This window comes from Entelurus aequoreus, linkage group LG03 (genome assembly GCF_033978785.1).
Source record: "Entelurus aequoreus isolate RoL-2023_Sb linkage group LG03, RoL_Eaeq_v1.1, whole genome shotgun sequence".
Lineage (NCBI taxonomy): Eukaryota > Metazoa > Chordata > Actinopteri > Syngnathiformes > Syngnathidae > Entelurus > Entelurus aequoreus.
In genome coordinates, this window is record NC_084733.1 from 29545872 (window position 1) to 29568575 (window position 22704).

Genomic DNA, 22704 nt, shown 5'->3' on the forward strand with positions numbered 1-22704 from the left:
TTTGGCCATACCTGGCTAGCGACTAAAAACATCATTTAGCGACTTTTTGGTTGTGAAGATAAGTGGTAAAAGCAGATCCTCCTGTTGGTCTTCCCACATTTTGCCATTTGGTACTTTGCACTCTTCTTGGTCACTCCAAGGCATCTGTCCCTGCCTTCAGCTAGTCACTTGGCTCTTTTGGAATATATTTCACTGTAATTGGCTCTCTCTCTCTCTTTCTCCTCAGTACAAATCAGCCTGTTCCCTTGCCATTCATCACTGACCACTCTGCTCTCCTGTCTGTCAGACATTATTGCTGCTTGCAGATAGCTTGGGGTCCTTAGAGAAAATATCAGAAGAGAAAAGTACACAATTATCTTAATTATCTTTTTTATTCAGTCAGTCCTTCAGTGAGTCCCAGTGTGTTGGCGATTAAGCAACGTTGGCATTCAATTAGCGACTTTTGGCCATACATGGCTGGCGACTCAAAAAACTAGAAAAAAAGTACAAAAAGTTGTACAATTAATATCTTTATTATCCTTAATTCCCCTGAATCCTAGAGTGTGTTGCAATTAAGCAACTTTGCTGCTAGGTTTAGCGACTCTTGTTTTGGGCATACCTGGCTAGCGACTACAAACATTATTCAGCAACTTTTTGGCTGTTAAGATTAACGTTAATAAATTAAATCCTAATACAATTTATTGTGTTGGTCTCGCCATCTTGCTATTAGGTACTTTGAATTCTTGTTGGTCTCTGCTAAGGTATCTGGCTGTTGTCTTTGCCTTCAGTTAGTCACTTGGCTCTGGAATATATTTAACTGTACTTGGCTCTCTCTTTCTCCTCAGTACAAATCAGTCTGTTCCCTTGCCATTTAGACATTTTCTTGATTGGATCATCACTGACCACTCTGCTCTCCTGCTGTCTATCAGACATTGTTGCTCCCATCATAGCTAGCAAGCTGCCTTGGTGTCCTTTGTGAAAATATTTAGATAGAAGACTAAAGTGCACAAAGGTGTACAATTATTATCTTTTCAAAATATTTGTTTCACTGTCAGTGTGATTGACCGACTTTGCCGCTAGATTTCGCGTCTTTTGGCCATACCTGGCTAGCGACTGAAAACATCATTTAGCAACTTTTTGGTTGTGAAGATAAGAGGTAAAAGCAGATCTGCCTGTTGGTCTTTCCACATTTTGCCATTTGGTACTTTGCACTCTTGTTGGTCACTCCAAGGCATTTGTCCCTGCCTTCAGCTAGTCACTTGGCTCTTTTGGAATATATTTCACTGTAATTGGCTCTCTCTCTCTTTCTCCTCAGTACAAATCAGTCTGTTCCCTTGCCATTTAGACATTTTCTTGATTCGATCATCACTGACCACTCTGCTCTCCTGCTGTCTATCAGACGAATCAGTTGATTCTCTGCTCTCAATTGTCTATGCTAGTAAGCTGTTATTCTCTGCTTTGGAGTGTTGATGCTGGGTTGCTAGTTTTCTAAATCACCTCACACACTTGAAGGAAGCAGCACCGATCATAAACACACAAACAAACTCACACACACACACACACGCACACACACACACACACACACACACACATAGTTGGTTTATCTGTTGTGATAGGCAAAGAGCCAATGTGCAAAGAAAGAAGGGAAATATGGATCATAAACGTTTAAGTGGAGGAGCTAGAAAAAAAATTCAGCAAGAAAAGAAAAAAAAGGAATCAGTTTTACTTGAGAGTGTTCCAAATATCTCCAGCTTCTTCAGTACAAAGACATCTGCTGAAAGCAATTCTATAAATGCTACTGCAAATTCAGCTAAGGTTAGCAATGCACCTGAGCTAGCATGTAGCTCCCAAGATCCTGAGACCACTACAAGTGTAGACACTGAACCAAATGCTTCTGATGCTTATGATTCAACCAATTCAGCAGTAGCCAGTTGCTCGGATGAATGTGAGGTCACTGCACCTCTGGACAGCATAGAAAATGAGCTGAATCTTTCTTCAACACCATCTACAGTGACAACTCTACCTAGTGATCCCGCTAAATGGGCTGAGACCCTCACTGAGTCAATGAAGGAAGTTCTTATTCAAAGAGGTGCAAAATCATTTCACAACCGTCACAGCCATTATCCAGCTTCTGTGAGGAACAGTGGGCTAGGAGGCAAAACCCGATGCCTAAACAATGAACATTTTACTTCACACTTGCCCAATGGACAACGAGTACAAAGAGAGTGGCTGATGTACTCTCCCTCTACTGGTAATGTTTACTGCTTTGCATGCAAACTGTTTTCCCCAAAAACGCATTCTTTTGTGACAGGCTATTGTGATTGGAAACACTCAGAAAGATTTGGTGAACATGAGCGAAGTGCTGAGCACATAACCTGCATGCAAGCAGTCTTGAACCGCGCCAAAGGTGCCACAGTTGATGCAGACCTGTTCAAACAGTTTCAGGCAGAGAGCAGCTATTGGAGGCAGGTGTTACAAAGAGTTGTTGCAGTCATTAAATTCCTTGCAGAAAGGGGCCTTGCATTTAGGGGTAAAAATGAATCGTTAGGGTCTCCTCTCAATGGGAACTACCTTGGTATTCTGGAGGTCCTGGCTGAATTTGATCCCTTTCTAAAGGATCACATCAGAAAGTTTGGGCAGATGGGTCGAGGTAATACCTCATATCTGTCCTCCACCATTTGTGAGGAATTCATTGAATTGATGGGTGCAAAAACCAAACAGGCTATAGCAGATGAACTGCAAGCAAGCAAATACTACTCTATCATTGTGGATTCAACCCCAGATTTATCTCATGTGGACCAATTGACATTCATATTCCGTTTTGTTAGCAAAGAGGGCAGTGTTGTTGAACGCTTTGTGGGTTTTGAGCCCATTACTAGCCATACAGGTGAAAGTTTGGCTAACTGTGTCATGTCTGTGTTGGAAAATCTAGGGTTAGAGCTGTCAAATTGCAGGGGGCAGGCTTATGATAATGCCAGCAACATGTCAGGGAGGTATAATGGGTTGCAGGCTCACTTAAAGAAAAGCAACCCATTAATACACTATATTCCATGTGCAGCTCACTCTTTGAATTTGGTGGGAGTCAACAGCATTGACAAATGTGGAAATGAAGTCTCTAAGTATTTTGACTTGATTCAGTCTATTTACAACTTCACAACTGCATCCACACACCGATGGGACAGGGTATTTGGCAATTCCAACATAGATCTCACACTTAAAGCTTTATCCAACACGCGTTGGAGTTGCCGTGCAGAATCTACCAAAGCACTGTGGCAGAACTACAGTAAAATAAAAGCAGCACTACAGGTTATTTCCACTGATGACACAGAGAAACGAGACACACGAACTGAAGCTGACAGTCTAGTGCGGAAGCTGGATTCACTTGAGATGGCCTTCATGGCAGGCTTTTGGGACACTGTTCTGTCCAGATTTCAGGCCACAAGTCTGCAACTTCAAAAAGCAGACATGGACCTTGGTACAGCAGTTAGATTGCTGGACTGCGCACCTTTGTTCTCTCCCAAAGAGATCTATTTGATCATTTTGAGCAGAAAGCCTTAAACATGTTGGGTGGCACCCCATCTTACAGGGCTGAACGGACGAGGAAACGTAAAAAGTTTGCTGATGAATCAGCATCCCCAGATGTTGTGCTTGAGGGAAGGCAACTGTTTCAAATAGAGACATTTATTGCCTCTATTGATCAACTGAGTTCAAGCCTTAATCACCGTCTGGAGGCCTACAAACATCTGAACAATTTGTTCAGTGTCCTTTTCTCTTTGGATACAGAGTCCAATGCTTCAGTCCTTCACAAGGCCAAGATTCTCACTGAATCATACCCATCTGACCTCAATGAAAGTCTTGGACAGGAGCTTATACAGTTCAAATCTTTTATACAGCTCAACAACACTGATGAGGAGAGGACCCCTTCAGGACTGCTCAAAACAATAATACATTTTGGACTACAGCCTACGTTTCCTAATACATACATTGCGCTACAGATTTTTCTCACTCTACCGGTCAGTAACTGTGAGGGAGAACGCTCATTCTCTCTTTTGTCAAGAGTAAAAAATGAGCTGCGCACAAGAATGACTCAGAAAAGATTAAATGCGTTATCTCTAATGGCAATTGAGAGTGAGCTGACAAGAGAGTTGGACTTCAATGATGTGGTGGATGATTTTGCAAAATTGAAAGCACGAAAGAAACCCCTTGCTTAAAGGTGCACTGTGTAAGATTTTTAGGTTATTTCCAGAATTCACCCATTCACTAATGTTAGGCTACCTGTTTTCATGAATACTTACCACCACCATAAAATTCTAAGTATCCATTATGACTTGGAGAATTGCACTTTTGCCATTTCTGGGAAGTGTCACCTGGATTGTGAAGATAGGATTGACTTTAGGCAGAAGCTTGGTGCTTTCTCTGGCAAACTGAACCTCAAGCTTCATTCTCTGCAGCTTTGCATTCTTGTGCAGACTTTCATCCACAAGGAACTTTTCAACTTCCCCACTATCGTGAAGGGGCCATCAAAAGATTTCAGTGTGTCCAGCATGTCTAGTCTCTTACTCTCCTTTCTTTGAGCCATCTCTTGTTTCTCATCTGCCCTACTCTCGAATTTTGCCTTCATGAATTTACTCCAGTTGAGTTCAACCTCCCTTTTTGCTTGTGCTGCTGCCTTGAAACCTCTGAAGCTCCTGGCTCTTCTGTAAAATTATTGACCTATTGACTGCGTTCAGTGTGCCCAACTTCTTCAGTTTGTAGTCCACCTTGCCACATTGTCTCTCCATCCCAATGTTGTGCACAGGGGTGCCATCAATGTTACTAGCCTGTTCACTGACAGGGTCCATTGGGAAGGTCTCCTCATCCATCCTCTGCCTGGCCAGGACAGTCTTCAGATGGGGCAGCATGAGATCTGTCAGCTGCTTCACTTCATCCAAGTATTCAGCAGCCACGTCTGACACTGAGTTCAGGACATGTCCAGTGCCTGTCCAGCCACTATAGCATTCTTGGAAATGGGCTATCTTGACCTGCATGCAGCCCTTGTACCATGAACTGGCCTACACCTTTCTTTGTGGTGCTCTCCGATGCATGTTATCATTTTACCTTTCTCCTTCTCCTCAAGCTTAACCACAAATAGATACAGACTTTGAGCCTCAATTTGCTGCACAGCTGCCGTTATGCCAATGTGTTTTCCTAAGATATTATTTTATTTTTAATGATAGAAGGGAGGAAAAGGGGGCAAAAATCATGTCCGATTTAGTTTTTTGGGTGGGTTGGGGGGTTTATTTCATGATAGCTACCAACTTCCAATACATAATATCTCTCAAATGACCCAATGCACCATCACTGAAGTGGGCGTAATCATTTTCAAAAATGTTTATTTTTAGGCCATTTATCCCCTCCCCCTGTGTCTGTGTGAAACCTGTGCTTGTCAGTGTCTGTGTGGTATACCTAATAGTGTGTGTGCAGTATGTGCACTCTTCTGTACAGTACAGTGTGCATGTCTGTTCACAGTATACAGTATTTCTTGCATAGTGCGTGCGTGTGTGTGCGCCCACACGCGCGGGGGGTTGAGGGGCCAAGACCATGTCAGGCCCAGGGGGCCAAAATTTCTTAATCCGCCCCTGCACGCAATCACATGCGTACCTGTTCTCCTCTGTTCCACTAGAAATAAAAAGAGTTGTTTCTTCTATTATATTCTTTCTATTATATTCTAATCTGAAAAAGACAGATACAAAAAAGGAGAGTGAGACTGAAAGACAGACAGACACAGAGAAGCAGAGAGATGAGTGCTAGTGTGAATAGGAGGGAGAGAGAGTATGCTGAATCCCACTCAGACCACCTGCTCATCAGTTCCTCTGGCACAACAGATACTGTCATTGTCCACACACACACACACACATGCATACACTCACGCACGCACACGCACACGCACACAAATATAACGCTCAAATATAAAAATCTCCCGGTGCGCTCACAGAAAGCCTTTCCCAGTCCCTCCCACATCAGATGCTGGGCACACAAGCTTGATTTAAAACTGTTAGGTGCCATTCAATATGGGTTTGGTTGGCAGCCAAGCTTCGGACATTTCTCTGCTCACTTACCTGCTCTCTTATTCTTTCTACTTCACAAAGGAAGGGAGAAGTGCCCTTCTTTCATGTGATCCACTGTTGGGCGTTGATGAGTAACGATTATAAAGTTTAATATAGGCTTCATTTAAAAGGTTGGTACTCATTGGGAACAAAGAAAAAACTACAAACCAACCACCTGCTCAAATGAAGCTTTTCATCGGTTAATGGGAATGTCAAGGCAGCGGGTTGTCAGCCTAACAAATAAACTATTTATTCATTACTTCCACCAAGAAACTGTTGTTTTTATTAACCATAATAATATGTGTGCAATGTGTACAGTTGATTGCTCCTTAGTCGATACAAAATGACACTTTGAAATTGGACCAAATGTTATGCAAAACATCATACCTCAGCATAGATTACTGCTTTTATTTTAGTAGACATGTATTCCAAAAAACAGATGAAGAAAGAATGAGAAAAAACCAAAACCATTGAAGTTGGCACGTTGTGTAAATCGTAAATAAAAACAGAATACAATGATTTGCAAATCCCTTTCAACCTATATCCAATTGAATAGACTGCAAAGACAAGATACTTAACGTTCAAACTGGAAAACGTTGTTATTTTTGCCAATATTAGCTCATGTGGAATTTGATGCCTGCGACATGTTTCAAAAAAGCTGGCACAAGTGGCAAAAAAGACTGAGAAAGTTGAGGAATGCTCATCAAACACTTATTTGGAACGTACCACAAGTGAACAGGCTAATTGGGAACAGGTGGGTGCCATGATTGGGTAGAAAAGCAACTTCCATGAAATGCTCAGTCATTCACAAACAAGGATGGGGCGAGGGTCACCACTTTGTCAACAAATGCGTGTGCAAATTGTCCAACAGTTTAAGAACAACATTTCTCAACGAGGATTTGACCATCTACGGCCCATAATATCATCAAAAGGTTCAGAGAATCTGGAGAAATCACTTCACATAATCGATGATCTTACGGACCCTCGATCCCTTAGGCGGTACTGCATCAAAAACCGACATCAGTGTGCAAAGGATATCACCACATGGGCTCAGGAACACTTCAGAAAACCACTGTGAGTAACTACAGTTTGTCGCTGCATCTGTAAGTGCAAGTTAAAACTCTACTATGCAAAGCGAAAGCCATTTATCAACAACACCCAGAGCGCCCGAGCTCATCTAAGATGGACTGATGCAAAGTGCAAAAGTATTCTGTGGTCTGACGAGTCCAAATTTCAAATTATTTTTGGAAACTGTGGGCGTCGCGTCCTCCGGAAAAAAGAGGAAAATAACCATCCAGACTGTTAAAGGCGCACAGTTCAAAAGCCAGCATCCATGATGGTATGAGGGTGTATTAGTGCCCAAGGCATGGGTAACTTACACATCTGTGAAGGCACCATTAATGCTGAAAGGTACATACATGTTTTGGAGCAACTTATGTTGCCATCCAAGCAACGTTATCATGGACGCCCCTGCTCATTTCAGCAAGACAATGCCAAGCCACGTGTTACAACAGTGTGGCTTTATAGTAAAAGAGTGCGGGTACTAGACTGGCCTGCCTGTAGTCCAGACCTGTCTCTCATTGAAAATGTGTGGTGTAATATGAAGCCTAAAATACCACAACGGAGACCCAAGACTGTTGAACAACTTAAGCTGTACATCAAGCAAGAATTGGAAAGAATTCCACCTAAATGGCTTAAAAAATGTGTCTCCTCAGTTCCCAAATGTTTACTGAGTGTTGTTAAAAGGAAAGGCCATGTAACACAGTGGTAAAAATGTCCCTGTGCCAACTTTTTTGCAATTTGTTGCTGCCATTAAATTCTAAGTTAATGATTATTTGTAAAAAATAAATAAGTTTCTCAGGTTAAACATTAAATATCTTGTCTTTGCAGTCTATTCAATTAAAACATTTTTTAAATTGATTTGCAAATCATTGTATACTGTTTTTATTTAAGAATTACACAACTTGCCAACTTCACTGGTTTTGGGTTTTGTACATTAAGTAGTATGGCATGTCTTTTTTCCCCCTGATTAAACATTGATTACATTCTTTTTACAATTGTGTCACGATAAGGAACATTTTAAAAAGTTGATGTTTCAGGTGAATCACCTTCGCATTCCACTTACTTTCTTGGTCAAAGTTAATTAAAATTGTGGGTTTTGTTGTTTTTATGTTTTAATAATACAGCAATTAACTTAATTTAACATTTGTAAAAACAATGTTAAGATAAACATTTTATTTTCTAATGTTGACATCTGTATTTATGTTATCTATATTTGATATATTGACTGATTGATTGATTGATTTAAACTTTTATTAGTAGATTGCACAGTGAAGTACATATTCCGTACAATTGACCACTAAATGGTAACACCCGAATAAGTTTTTCAACTTGTTTAAGTCGGGGTCCACTTAAAATGATTCATGATACAGATATATACTATTTTCATAATACAGTCATCACACAAGATAATCATCAGAGTATATACATTGATTTATTTACATTATTTACAATCCGGGGTGTGGGATATGAAGGGGGGGGGTTAAGTTTGGTTGGTATCAACACTTCAGTCATCAACAATTGCATCATCAGAGAAATGGACATTGGAACAGTGTAGGACTGACTTGGTAGGATATGTACAGCAAGTAGTGGACACAGAGAGAGAGATCAGAAATTATTAAAAAAAAGTGTCTACATTTGATTGTTTACATTTGATTATTTACAATCCGAAGAGGTATGATGAGGAAGGGAGTGTGTTAGTTTAGGGTTGAAGTTGCCTGGATGTGTTCTTTTAGTGCGGTTTTGAAGGAGGATAGAGATGCCCTTTCTTTTACACCTTTTGGGAGTGCATTCCACATTGATGTGGCATAGAAAGAGAATGAGTTAAGACCTTTGTTAGATCGGAATCTGGGTTTAACGTGGTTAGTGGAGCTCCCCCTGGTGTTGTGGTTATGGCGGTCAGTTTGACATGTACTTTGGTATCAGGGAGGTGTAGCGGATTTTATAGACTAGGCTCAGTGCAAGTTGTTTTACTCTGTCCTTTACCCTGAGCCAGCCCACTTTGGAGAAGTCGGTAGGAGTGAGGTGGGATCTGGGGTGGAGGTCTAGAAGTAATCTGACTAGCTTGTTCTGGGATGTTTGGGGTTTAGATTTGAGGGTTTTGGAGGTGCTAGGGTACCAGGAGGTGCATGCCTAATCGAAAAAGGGTTGAACGAGAGTTCCCGCCAGAATCCTCATGGTGCTTTTGTTGACCAGAGAGGAGATTCTATAGAGAAATCTCGTTCGTTGGTTGACCTTTTTGATTACCTTGGTTGCCATTTTATCACAGAAAAGATTACCCTCTAGAAAGGAACCTAGGTAGGTGACCTCATCTTTCCTGGTGATAACAATGTCACCCACTTTTATAGTGAAGTCATTGACTTTCTTAAGGTTGATGTGGGACCCAAATAGGATGGATTCCGTTTTACCCAAGTGCATGGATAGCTTGTTGTCAGCGAGCCAGGTGCAAATTCTACAGAGTTCAGCACTGAGGATTTTCTCCACCTGTGACTTGTCCTTCCCGGATACCAGCAGGGCCGAGTCATCCGCAAACAAAAACAATTCACAGTCGCATGCTGATGACATGTCGTTTATGTATATTAGGAACAGTAAAGGCCCTAATATACTGCCTTGGGGGACTCCACAGCTCACTGAGGGGGGGGGGGGGGGGGGGGGCACACGGTGCCGTTCAACTCAACCTCCTGTTTCCTCCCCTCCAAGTAAGATTGCATCCAGCTCGATGAGGTTTTATCAAATCCGATTGCTCTGAGCTTATCTAACAGTATAGCGTGGTTAACGGTGTCAAAGGCCTTCTGAAGGTCCAGCATGACCATGCCGCAGTATTTGCCTGCGTCCACCTCATGTTTGATGTGGTCGGTCAGATAGAGAAGGCATGTGTCAGTGGAGTGGTTAGTTCTGAAGTCGAATTCGAATTTGTACATGAGTTTATTAGTGGCAAGGTAACTATCGACCTGTTCATAAACAATTTTTTCCATTACTTTCGAAATGGAACTGAGAATAGAAACAGGTCGGTAGTTGCCAGGTTCTAATTTGCTTCCTTTTTTAAAGAGGGGAGTTACTCTTGCTATCTTAAAATCTTTTGGTACTTGGCCTTGAGTAATTGAGAGGTTTATTATGTGCGTGATGATCGGGGCAATGGTGGTGGCAGAGTCCCTGAGGAATCTGGAGGGGATATTATCAAGGCTGGTGGCCTTGTTAGGGTGGAGCGTGCTCAATTTTTTAATCACCTCGTCAGCTGAGACCATTTCTAATTTGAAATCGTTGTTGGATACTCCTAGCTTTCTGTAGAATGCTTTAATAAGTTCTACACCAAAGCGACCAGAGTGGTGGGACAGCTTGTTGACTAGAGTTGTGGCTATGCTGATGAAAAAGGTGTTAAGTCTCCTTACTACCTCCATTTTCTCTGTAATGAGGGAGTCACCCTCCTTGATGTTGATGTTGGTGAGTCTGGTTTTAAGTTTCTGGCTGCAACCAGGAAGCTGGTTGTTGAGGATTTTCCAGAGCTCACGTGGCTTATTTGTGTTTTCCTCTATTTTGTCGGTAATGTAATTTTTTTTTTAAGGATTTAGTCAGGTTAGTTGACTTATTTCTTAATTTATTGCATTGCTTTTTGAGTGTTGAAAGGAGTGATTTGAGGTTATTATTGGGTTGTTTATCTACTTCGATTTTGCACTTTTGGTATTCTTGTGATTAACTTTAAACTACAGTGTCCAAAAAGGGTCACAACAAATTCAAATGCAACAAAACATTCGGCCACGACACAACTTTTAGCCACAACACAGACACATAAAGCCACAGCACAAAAACTTTTAGCCACAACACAACAACTTTAAGCCACAGCACAACATTTTTTAGCCACACTACGACAACTTTCAGTCACAACACGGTTGCAAAAGCCACAGCCTAATTGTACACAGCAGGATTGCAAAAGCCACTGCAAATGAAAACACCACAACACAACAAAATAAAGCCACAACACTACAACTGTCAGCAAGAACCAGACTGCCAAAGCCACAACAGATGCAAACAACACAACAACATGGAGCCACAACACAACAAAGTTCAGCCACAACACGATTGCAAAAGCCACTACAAATGCAAATGGCACAACATTACCACATACAGCCACAACACAACAACGTTACGCCACAACACGACAACTTTTATCCACAACATGGTTGCAGAAGCCACAGCAAATGCAATCACTAAAACACAACAAAATAAAGCCACAACAGAACTGTACATCACAACATGATATGCAAAAGCAACCACAAATGCAAACGCCACAACATAAGCCACAACATAAGCCACAACACAAAAATGTTAAATAAAGCTTAATGCCACAATACAACATTCAGCGACAAAAAATAACACAAAAACGAAAGTGACAGACACAACAGAAGTGACTGCGGACCAAATTTTGCAGACAGACCAAGCGGCTGAGGCACAAAGTTGAAACAGTTTTCATGAACAAAGTTGGAAAAGTAAGTAAAGTAAGCTTTTGTGATCACTGTTCTGACCCGCTATCACTTTCATTGTGTCTGCTACTTTCGTTGTTGCTCAATATTGTTGTGTTGTGGATTACATTGGTTGTGCTGTGGCTTTATGTTGGTGTGTTTTTCCTTTTTGTGTTTGTTGTGACTTGTTAAATTTGTTGACTCTATCTTAACTTCTGTACTAATCAACCCTTCAAAAGAATCAAAAACAATGTTAGGGAAACTTAGTGAAAGAATGCTGTGAACCAAGGAACAACCCATAACTTTAGTTGGATCGTCAAGTTTTGATAAAATATCATTCATAAATTTTATACCACTTATCCTGTTTAGGGTAACACGCTGGCTAAAGCCTATCCCAGCTAACTTCTGATAAGAGGCGGACTACACCATGGATTGGTTGCCACAGGTAAGGATGGTTACCAAATTCTGTACTTTTATAGGTACTGACTGAAGTCCGCCATTCACGTAAAATCAAATGGTACCAATTTTTGATACCTGGATTGCACTTGACGCATATTTGGTTGCAAACTCAAACAAGCATATTCATAATGGCCAACAACAAAAAAAGAAGTCTGATATAAAGTGCTCAATGCTAATTTACATTATATTTCCATATACATGCTACTGATTAGCAGTGGCAATTTTACATGGCAATTTCAATGCCTCAAATTAGGTAATCAAACCTACAACTAAGACGCACTTTTCAATCAAACAACTCAGTCGACAAGTAGAATAATTACAGTATATTAGAATTGGGGGTTAAATCACCAAAAAGATTCCCGAGCGCGCCCACTGCTGCTGCTCACTGCTCCTCTCACCTCCTAGGGGTTTGAACAAAGGAATGGGTCAAATGCAGCGGGTAATTTCACCACACCTAGTGTGTGTGTGTGACTATCAGTGGTACTTTAACTTTTAACTTTTTACAAACACTTGGTAGGGTTATTGGCAAAGACTACTTCCTGAATATGACAACATACCTAAAACAAACTGAAATAAATATACACTTGTAAATGATACTTAGAAGTGGAAGAAAACAAAATATAACAACCAGAAAACACAGTTATCATTATCAGTTCATTGTTAAATATAAAAATGAGATAACGTTGAGGGCACATATAGACAGACGACAACTTACACTCACATTCACTGTTATGGGGAATTTTGAGTCTCCAGTTAACTTAACATGCATGTTTTTAGAATAACAAAATAAACTGTTGTATGCGGCGTGAACCTACACTACCTCGGCAAGAACATGCAAATTCTGCACAGGGACGTCTCAGCCAGATCTGAACCTGGCGATCAGTACCCTGGCTGGGCCGTTGACGCTTCGGCCTCTATCAACATCACTTTGGAATAACAATTGTATTGTGCTGCACATTGACAGATTTGTATATCTTTTCAAACATTTGGACCACCACACCTGAATATGTGTACACTATTTGTCTTTACAGGTATGGACAGAATCATAAACTTAAACCAACAGAAATATTAAAGTAAAGTAAAGTACCAATGATTGCCACACACACACTGGGTGTGGTGAAATTATTCTCAGCATTTGACCCATCACCCTTGATCACCCCCTGGGAGGTGAGGGGAGCACTGAGCAGCAGCGGTGGCCACGCCCGGGAATCCTTTTTGGTGATTTAACCCCCAATTCCAACCCTTGATGCTGAGTGCCAAGCAGGGAGGTAATGTGTCCCATTTTTATAGTTTTTAAATGGCAACTTCCAAAATAGTACAAGTTCAACTAATTGCAGTAGCTTTATTTTGCATGCAATGCAACAAACTAATAATAATAATAAGCATTATTAGTGCAAAGAGAGGTTGAATAAATAAATATGCTAATCATGAGGCAACATAGTGGAGGTAAAACAATCTCTCAGTATTTCGGTCAACATGCTCCTATTCAATAGCACTTCCCCCCCCCCCCCAATCTATTATTCACTGCTGGGGGGATTCCATTGAAGGGACAGGTGCAGCTATGCAACCCCCACTGAAAGGCACAATCCACTGTGTAAACTCGCACGTGCACACATCAAATCAAACAATATATAATACACACTAGCCAACGTTCAAGCGCCATCCCCGGTCGATGCGGTGTGCATTGTTTGTTCGGAGCGGTGGTGGCTGCTGCTGCACACTCAGGTATCCTAAAGTGATGACACCTGGGGTTATTCAGGCCTAAATGGCAGCTCCGGCTCCACAGCGATGGCTACACAAAGTGCCTGCGTGAGCACGGCAGGGGCTAATGCGCCTGTGCATACAATGCGGTCGCCCGACTACAAAGGACAGGTGTGTGCGTGTCCCAAAATGGTCCCCCCGTTGTCTGTGGCCTCGCCGAGTGGCAGGCCCCGTCCATTAGCCGCAATTTACCGGGATGATCAGAGTGCTTGAAGCGGGCCACATCAAACAGGTTTTGGAGAATCCCAGGTGCCCGACGCAAACGCACGCATCAGCAATAAGCGAGCACCACTTACATACCCTGATGTATTCTGTGAGGGAAATAAAGATGTTCCCCTTTTGTTGTGCGGCAGACGCACACCGGGGATTGTTACGAAGTTCACATGGTGTCTGCTTGATGACAGCAGCGAGGGCAATTATGTCCCGGAGATGCATATTAAATATTTCACTAATAGGGATGATAGTGCTGTTATGGTAAAGTAATCATGGACGGACAAAAGATCATTTTAAGTACAAAGACGAAGCATAGTCTCTGATCTTTGCAATGTGCATTATGTCTTTGTCTGCATGACAATCAAAACTGTTGAGTTGAAATTCAAATACAAGTGTCAGTGCGGATGAGAACGTGGAACGGGATTCGTGTAGCACCACTTGTCGCGGTTTAACTGACACATGAAACGTAACGAATTGGGGGGGGGGGGGTGCACTGTGGCCTCGCCGAGTGGCAGGCCCCGTCCATTAGCCGCAATTTAACGGGATGATCAGAGTGCTTGAAAAGGGCGACATCAAACAGGTTTTGGAGAATCCCAGGTGCCCGACGCAAATGCACGCATCAGCAATAAGCGAGCACCACTTACATACCCTGATGTATTCTGTGAGGGAAATAAAGATGTTCCCCTTTTGTTGTGCGGCAGACGCACACAAGAATGCGGCGCATGGGTTTGCTGCGGCTATGCTAACGCTCTTGGGAGTGTAGAGCGATTTGGCAAAAAACACCCGTCATTTCTGTCAATTTCATGGCTGGCTCAAAGCGTGAATACTCTGTGATCACATACGACCGACAGACAATTCTGGATGTGGATGGATCGGGTCGTTATAGACTGAAAGATGCATGTACGGTGGACCTCCTCGCTAGCATGGGAATACTTCGTGGGCTACATCGAGCGGCCTTTGTAGCAGCGGAGTCAAGTGCTAGCGGTGACCGTCAATGGAGACGACATAAGCGGTGTGAGCGGAAGCAGAAGCGGGGATGCCGAGCTGGGCTAACAACAAAGAGAAAAGCTAACCAAAGAAGCGTGGAGTCTCCGGGTAAGAAGCCATTTAAACTAGAACTAGCCCGCGTCAGGCTGGATAATCCCTGCACACATAGCAATTCTCTTAGAATAAAACACAACTCACATAATGTTTTTTCTTTTGTGACCGTGTCAGAGGCAGACATACATTGTACTGAGGTAGCTAACTATGATGCGTTCAGTTTATCGCAACATCAAGCAAACAATCTGAATATCCCCGTCGTATCAATTCCCAGATATGGTCGAAACTATCTAAAGTGCAATACGCATAATAAACACAACATTATTAATATTGCTACTTCGGATAATTTCAACAAACAATCCTCAAAACAGCCCACTACCTATAATATGGGCTTTTTAAACATAAGATCATTATCTTCCAAAACGTTATTAGTTAATGAAGTCATTAGAGACAACAAACTTGACGTCGTTGGTCTCGCCGAGACCTGGCTCAAACCAGACGATTTTTTTGCGCTAAATGAGGCATCTCCTCCTGGCTATACCAATACACATGTTGCCCGACCTCTTAAAAGGGGAGGGGGTGTCGCACAATACAATGAAAACTATAATCTTACACCTAACCTAAATAATAAATATAACTCGTTTGAGGTGCTCACTTTGAGGTTTGTCACACCGCTGCCTCTCCACCTGGCTGTTATCTACCACCCCCCTGGGCCCTATTCGGACTTCATCAGTGAATTCTCAGAGTTTGTTGCTGATCTAGTGACGCACGCCGACAATATAATCATAATGGGGGACTTTAATATCCATATGAATACGCCATCGGACCCTCCATGCGTTGCGCTCCAGACTATAATTGATAGCTGTGGTCTTACACAAATAATAAATGAACCCACGCATCGCAACGGTAATACGATAGATCTAGTGCTTGTCAGGGGTGTCACCATCTCTAAAGTTACGATACTCCCGTACACTAAAGTAATGTCCGATCATTACCTTATAAAATTCGAAGTTCTGACTCATTGTCAACAAACTAATAATAATAATAATAACTACTATAGCAGCCGCAACATTAATGCTGCCACAACGACGACTCTTGCTGACCTACTGCCTTCGGTAATGGCACCATTCCCAAATTATGTGGGCTCTATTGATAACCTCACTAACAACTTTAATGACGCCCTGCGCGACACCATTGATATTGTAGCACCGCTAAAGCTAAAAAGGGCCCCTAAAAGGCGTACCCCATGGTTTACAGAAGAAACTAAAGCCCAGAAATTATCATGTAGAAAGCTGGAACGCAAATGGCGTGCGACTAAACTTGAGGTTTTCCATCAAGCATGGTGTGATAGTTTAAAAACTTATAAACGCATGCTTACCTCAGCTAAAGCTAAATATTACTCAAATCTCATCCACCTCAACAAAAATGATAATAAATTTCTGTTTAGTACAGTAGCATCGCTAACCCAACAAGGGACTCCTCCCAGTAGCTCCACCCACTCAGCAGATGACTTTATGAATTTCTTTAATAAGAAAATTGAAGTCATTAGAAAAGAGATTAAAGACAATGCATCTCAGCTACAACTGGGTTCTATTAACACAGATACGACTGTATATACGACGGATACCGCCCTCCAAAAGAGTTTCTCTCTCTTTGATGAAATAACATTGGAGGAATTGTCAAAATGTGTAAATGGGACAAAACAAACAACATGTTTACTTGACCCAATTCCTGGGAAACTTATCAAGGAGCTTTTTGTATTACTAGGTCCATCAGTGTTAAATATTATAAACTTATCACTTTCCTCTGGCACTGTTCCCCTAGCATTCAAAAAAGCGGTTATTCATCCTCTACTCAAAAGACCTAACCTCGATCCTGATCTCCTGGTAAACTACCGGCCGGTGTCCCACCTTCCGTTTATCTCGAAAATCCTCGAAAAAATTGTAGCACAGCAGCTAAATGAACACTTAGCGTCTAAATCTCTGTGAACCTTTTCAGTCCGGTTTCAGGGCAAATCACTCTACGGAGACAGCCCTCGCAAAAATGACTAATGATCTATTGCTAACGATGGATTCTGATGCTTCATCTATGTTGCTGCTTCTTGATCTTTGCGCCGCTTTCGATACTGTTGATCATAATATTTTATTAGAGCGTATCAAAACGCGTATTGGGATGACAGACTTAGCCTTGTCTTGGTTTAACTCTTATCTTACTGACAGGATGCAGTGTGTCTCCCATAACAATGTGACCTCGGACTATGTTAAGGTAACGTGCAGAGTTCCCCAGGGTTCGGTTCTTGGCCCTGCACTCTTTAGTATTTACATGCTGCCGCTAGGTGACATCATACGCAAATACGGTGTTAGCTTTCACTGTTATGCTGATGACACCCAACTCTACATGCCCCTAAAGCTGACCAACACGCCGGATTGTAGTCAGCTGGAGGCGTGTCTTAATGAAATTAAACAATGGATGTCCGCTAACTTTTTGCAACTCAACGCTAAGAAAACAGAAATGCTGATTATCGGTCCTGCTCAACACCGACATCTATTTAATAATACCACCTTAACATTTGACAACCAAACAATTAAACAAGGCGACTCTGTAAAGAATCTGGGTAATATCTTCGACCCAACTCTCTCGTTTGAGTCGCACATTAAGAGTGTTACTAAAACGGCCTTCTTTCATCTCCGTAGTATCGCTAAAATTCGTCCCATTTTGTCCACAAGCGATGCTGAGATCATTATCCATGCGTTCGTTACATCTCGTCTCGATTACTGTAACGTTTTATTTTCGGGCCTCCCTATGTCTAGCATTAAAAGATTACAGATGGTACAAAATGCGGCTGCTAGACTTTTGACAAAAACAAGAAAGTTTGATCATATTACGCCTATAATGGCTCACTTGCACTGGCTTCCTGTGCACCTAAGATGCGACTTTAAGGTTTTACTACTTACGTATAAAATACTACACGGTCAAGCTCCTGCCTATCTTGCCGATTGTATTGTACCATATGTCCCGGCAAGAAATCTACGTTCAAAGAACTCCGGCTTATTAGTGATTCCCAGAGCCCAAAAAAAGTCTGCGGGCTATAGAGCGTTTTCTATTCGGGCTCCAATACTATGGAATGCCCTCCCGGTAAAAGTTAGAGATGCTACCTCAGTAGAAGCATTTAAGTCTCATCTTAAAACTCATTTGTATACTCTAGCCTTTAAATAGACTCCCTTTTTAGACCAGTTGATCTGCCGTTTCTTTTCTTTCTTTTCTACTCTGCTCCCAACCCGGGGTGGACCGCTAGCCTGTCCATCAGATGGGGACATCTCTACGCTGCTGACCCGTCTCCACTCGGGATGGTTCCCGCTGGCCCCACTATGGACTGGACTTTCGCTGATGTGTTGGACTTTCACAATATTATGTCAGACCCACTCGACATCCATTGCTTTCGGTCTCCCCTAGAGGGGGGGGGTTACCCACATATGCGGTCCTCTCCAAGGTTTCTCATAGTCATTCACATTGACGTCCCACTGGGGTGAGTTTTCCTTGCCCGTATGTGGGCTCTGTACCGAGGATGTCGTTGTGGCTTGTACAGCCCTTTGAGACACTTGTGATTTAGGGCTATATAAATAAACATTGATTGATTGATTGACTATCCACTTTAGCCGCCAGATGGCAGTTGAATATCTTAAAATGTGTTTTGTGGCAATTGCAACTTTGACCACAGTGTCAGTTGCTAAATAGAGAATCAGAATCAGAATCAGAATCAGAATCAGTATCAGAATCAGAATCAGAATCAGAATCAGAATAGTTTTATTGCCATTGTTTGAGAATGGGCTCACAAACTAGGAATTTTTCTTGGTGCAATCGTGCAACATAAAACACATATAACACATATTTGGTAATAAAATGAGCTGTAACTGAGCTATCAGATAAACTTAGAAGGAATTCAAGGAATTCAAAGGAGCTACTGTTAGGAGTTATTGTTCATTTGCCTGATGGCCGAGGGGAAAAAAATTGAAAATTAGAGTAGTGCGTTGCATCATTTTTAGCAGACTGGGTACAGGTTGATTGGCAACGCTAAATTGGCCCTAGTGTGTGAATGTGAGTGTGAATGTTGTCTGTCTGTCTGTGTTGGCCCTGCGATGAGGTGGCGACTTGTCCACCTTCTGCCCGAATACAGCTGAGATAGGCTCCCCGAACGGGACCAGCGGTAGAAAATGGATGGATGGATGGATGCATTGCAAAATAATTAACCCCCTACCTTCCTCTCATGCAAGATCCACCCAGGAATGGGACCATATGAACCCCTTCCCTCCTGTAACACCTTTGTTTAATTACAGAGATGCTAGTTTATTCAATAAATATTGAACTATTTAGTTTCTAAAGTGCTGGAAAAAATGTGTTTGTACAAGATTTTTTAAACACTGATTTTGTTTATTTATTTCAGAGAAGAAAATGTTTACAGAAATTAACCTGCCACAAGTTGTTAATATTATTGCACCGATTTAGATCTTTAAAAAAATATATCCTCTAACCATATTCTTAGATTTAATTAGGGCATTTTTGATCGATCAAAATTCTTCCAACAAAATATAATATGCTATCTTCAAAAGCAAACAATATATTTATTTTAATAATCACAATTCTGAAAGAGCTAAATTAATCTCGGGGAATCCTCAGGGTTCCATTTTGGGACCAAGGTTTCTCATTGTCATCCTATTGGGTGAAGTGAAGTGAAGTGAAGTGAAGTGAATTATATTTATATAGCGCTTTTCTCTAGTGACTCAAAGCGTTTTACATAGTGAAACCCAATATCTAAGTTACATTTAAACCAGTGTGGGTGGCACTGGGAGCAGGTGGGTAAAGTGTCTTGCCCAAGGACACAAAGGCAGTGACTAGGATAGTGGAAGCGGGGATTGAACCTGCAACCCTCAAGTTGCTGACACGGCCACTCTACCAACCAAGCTATACCGCCCCATTTTTCTTGCCCTGATGTAGGATCTGAGCCGAGGATGTTGTTGTGGCTTGTGCAGCCCTTTGAGACACTCGTGATTTAGGGCTATATAAATAAACTTTGATTGATTGATTGATTGACCTAGTTTATTTCTAAATTAAATAAATTATTTAAAAAAAAAATTGTACCAATGTACTGCCTCTTATGTTTGCAGATGATACCTATTTTCTTGTCAGATTGTCTGAACACTCTAAGTCTAAGACCAGACCTGACCAAGTCTATGAGCATTAACTAATGCTGCCTACATGCATGGAGGCGAAACGTCTTCTGAGACAAATTGAACAGTCCAGTTGCGATCGATTGAATGCCTTGAGAATACAATGACCTGGATGGATGACAACATCCATAGACCAGTGTCCTTATTAAAAGTTTAAAAACTTAAAGTACCACTCACTGATAGTCACACACACACTAGGGTGTGGTGAAATTACCCTCTGCATTTGACCCATCCCCTTGTTTACCCCCTGGGAGGTGAGGGGAGCAGTGAGCAGCAGCGGTGGCCGCGCTCGGGAATCATTTTGGCGATTTAACCCCCAATTCCAACCCTTGATGCTGAGTGCCAAGCAGGGAGGTAATGGGTCTCATTTTTATAGTCTTTGGTATGACTGGGCCGGGGTTTCAACTCACGACCTACTGATCTCAGGGCGGACACTCTAACCACAAGGCCACTGAGCAGGCCTTATTGATTCTATCAGTAATTATTGGAGACAACCTATCAATTATTGGACTATATCATCTGTGCCCCGCAATGTATAACAGAAAAGTAGAAGCAAGAACTAAAGGACACCATATCCAAAGTTGATTTATGACCCTGTGATGACCCTTCAGGGTGTCACCCAGATGGGGAAGCGAGATGACAAAGTTTTCTCCACTAAGGTCGCAGTAACGCCTGCAGCTACCGCACTCTAAAACTCATCACAAACCTCACTTCTACTAATGCATCAAGTTCTTTTGGGAAAAACGGGTGGCCGCGGGCCGCCAAAAGACTTTGACATTGATGCAAAACCACATGCTAGTTGATGTAAGCCAACTGAGGTGAAATCTTCTGTATGAGCATTCTGAAATGTCGAAAAATTATTCACAAAAAAATAAGTAAATTGTGCTGTCAAACGATTACAATTTGTAATTAGATTAAAGGCCTACTGAAATGAATTTTTTTTATTTAAATGGGAATAGCAGATCCATTCTATGTGTCATACTTGATCATTTCGCGATATTGCCATATTTTTGCTGAAAGGATTTAGTAGAGAAAATCGACGATAAAGTTCGCAACTTTTGCTCGCTGATAAAAAAAACCTTGCCCCTACCGGAAGTAGCGTGACGTCACAAGCGGTAGTGCTGCTCACAATTCCCCGTTGTTTACAATGGAGCGAGAGATATTAGGAGCGAGAAAGTGACGATTACCCCATTAATTTGAGCGAGGATGAAAGATTCGTGGATGAGGAACGTTAGACTGACGGACTGGAATGCAGTTCAAGAGATATCTTTTTTCGCTCTGACCGTAACTTAGGTACAAGCTGGCTCATTGGAATCCACACTCTCTCCTTTTTCTATTGTGGATCACGGATTTGTATTTTAAACCACCTCGGATACTATATCCTCTTGAAAATGAGAGTCGAGAAGGCGAAATGGACATTAACAGTGACTTTTATCTCCACGACAATACATCGACGAAGCTCTTTAGCATGAGCTAACGTGATAGCATCTGTCTCAAATGCAGATAGAAACAAAATAAATAAATCCCTGACTGGAAGGATAGACAGAAGATCAACAATACTACTATCAGGAGACACCGAACCAAACACTGGACATGTAAATACACGGTTAATGCTGTGCCGCCTGTCGAAGCCTAGCAATGCTGTTGCTAACGACGCTAACTTAACAACGGTACCTCGTCAGAGCTATGATAAAAACATTAGCTCTCCACCTACGCCAGCCAGCCCTCATCTGCTCATCAACACCCGTGCTCACCTGCGTTCCAGCGATCGACGATGCGGTCGGCGGCCCGGAGACGTAGGAAGTCAAGGTGAGTTCGCCGCTAGCGCGTCTGCTATCCAACAGAGTCCTCCTTGTTGTGTTGCTACAGCCAGCCGCATACACCGATTCCACCTACAACGTTCTTCTTTGCAGCCTCCATTGTTCATTAAACAAATGGCAAAACATTCACCAACACAGATGTCCAGAATACTGTGGAATTTTGTGGAAGAAAACAGAGCTCTGTGTATTGTGTCCAAAAGGGTCCAAACACTTCCGTGGACCTCGCGACGTCACGCGCATACGTCATCCTCCAAAGGCGTTTTGAACCGGAAGTTCCCCGGGAAATTTAAAATTACACTTTATAAATTAACCCGGCTGTATTAAGATTTACCTTTAATATCATGTTAAAGGAGACCTGAGATGATGCTCCTCTTTTGTGACTTATAAATGTTGTTACAATGTTGGATTCTCATGCCACAATGCCAAAGCGTCAAATTGTAAAGTTTATGCATTTGGGCGGTAGCTTGCATATGGTTTAGATTCAAATGACTGTGAACCCTGTTTTTTTCAACAGATTGATGGACGTACATATGTGGGCATACTAGTAGTATCTTCTGTCGACTAGCCTCCTGCCCGTCTGCCGTTGATCCTTCTTGTTTCATGC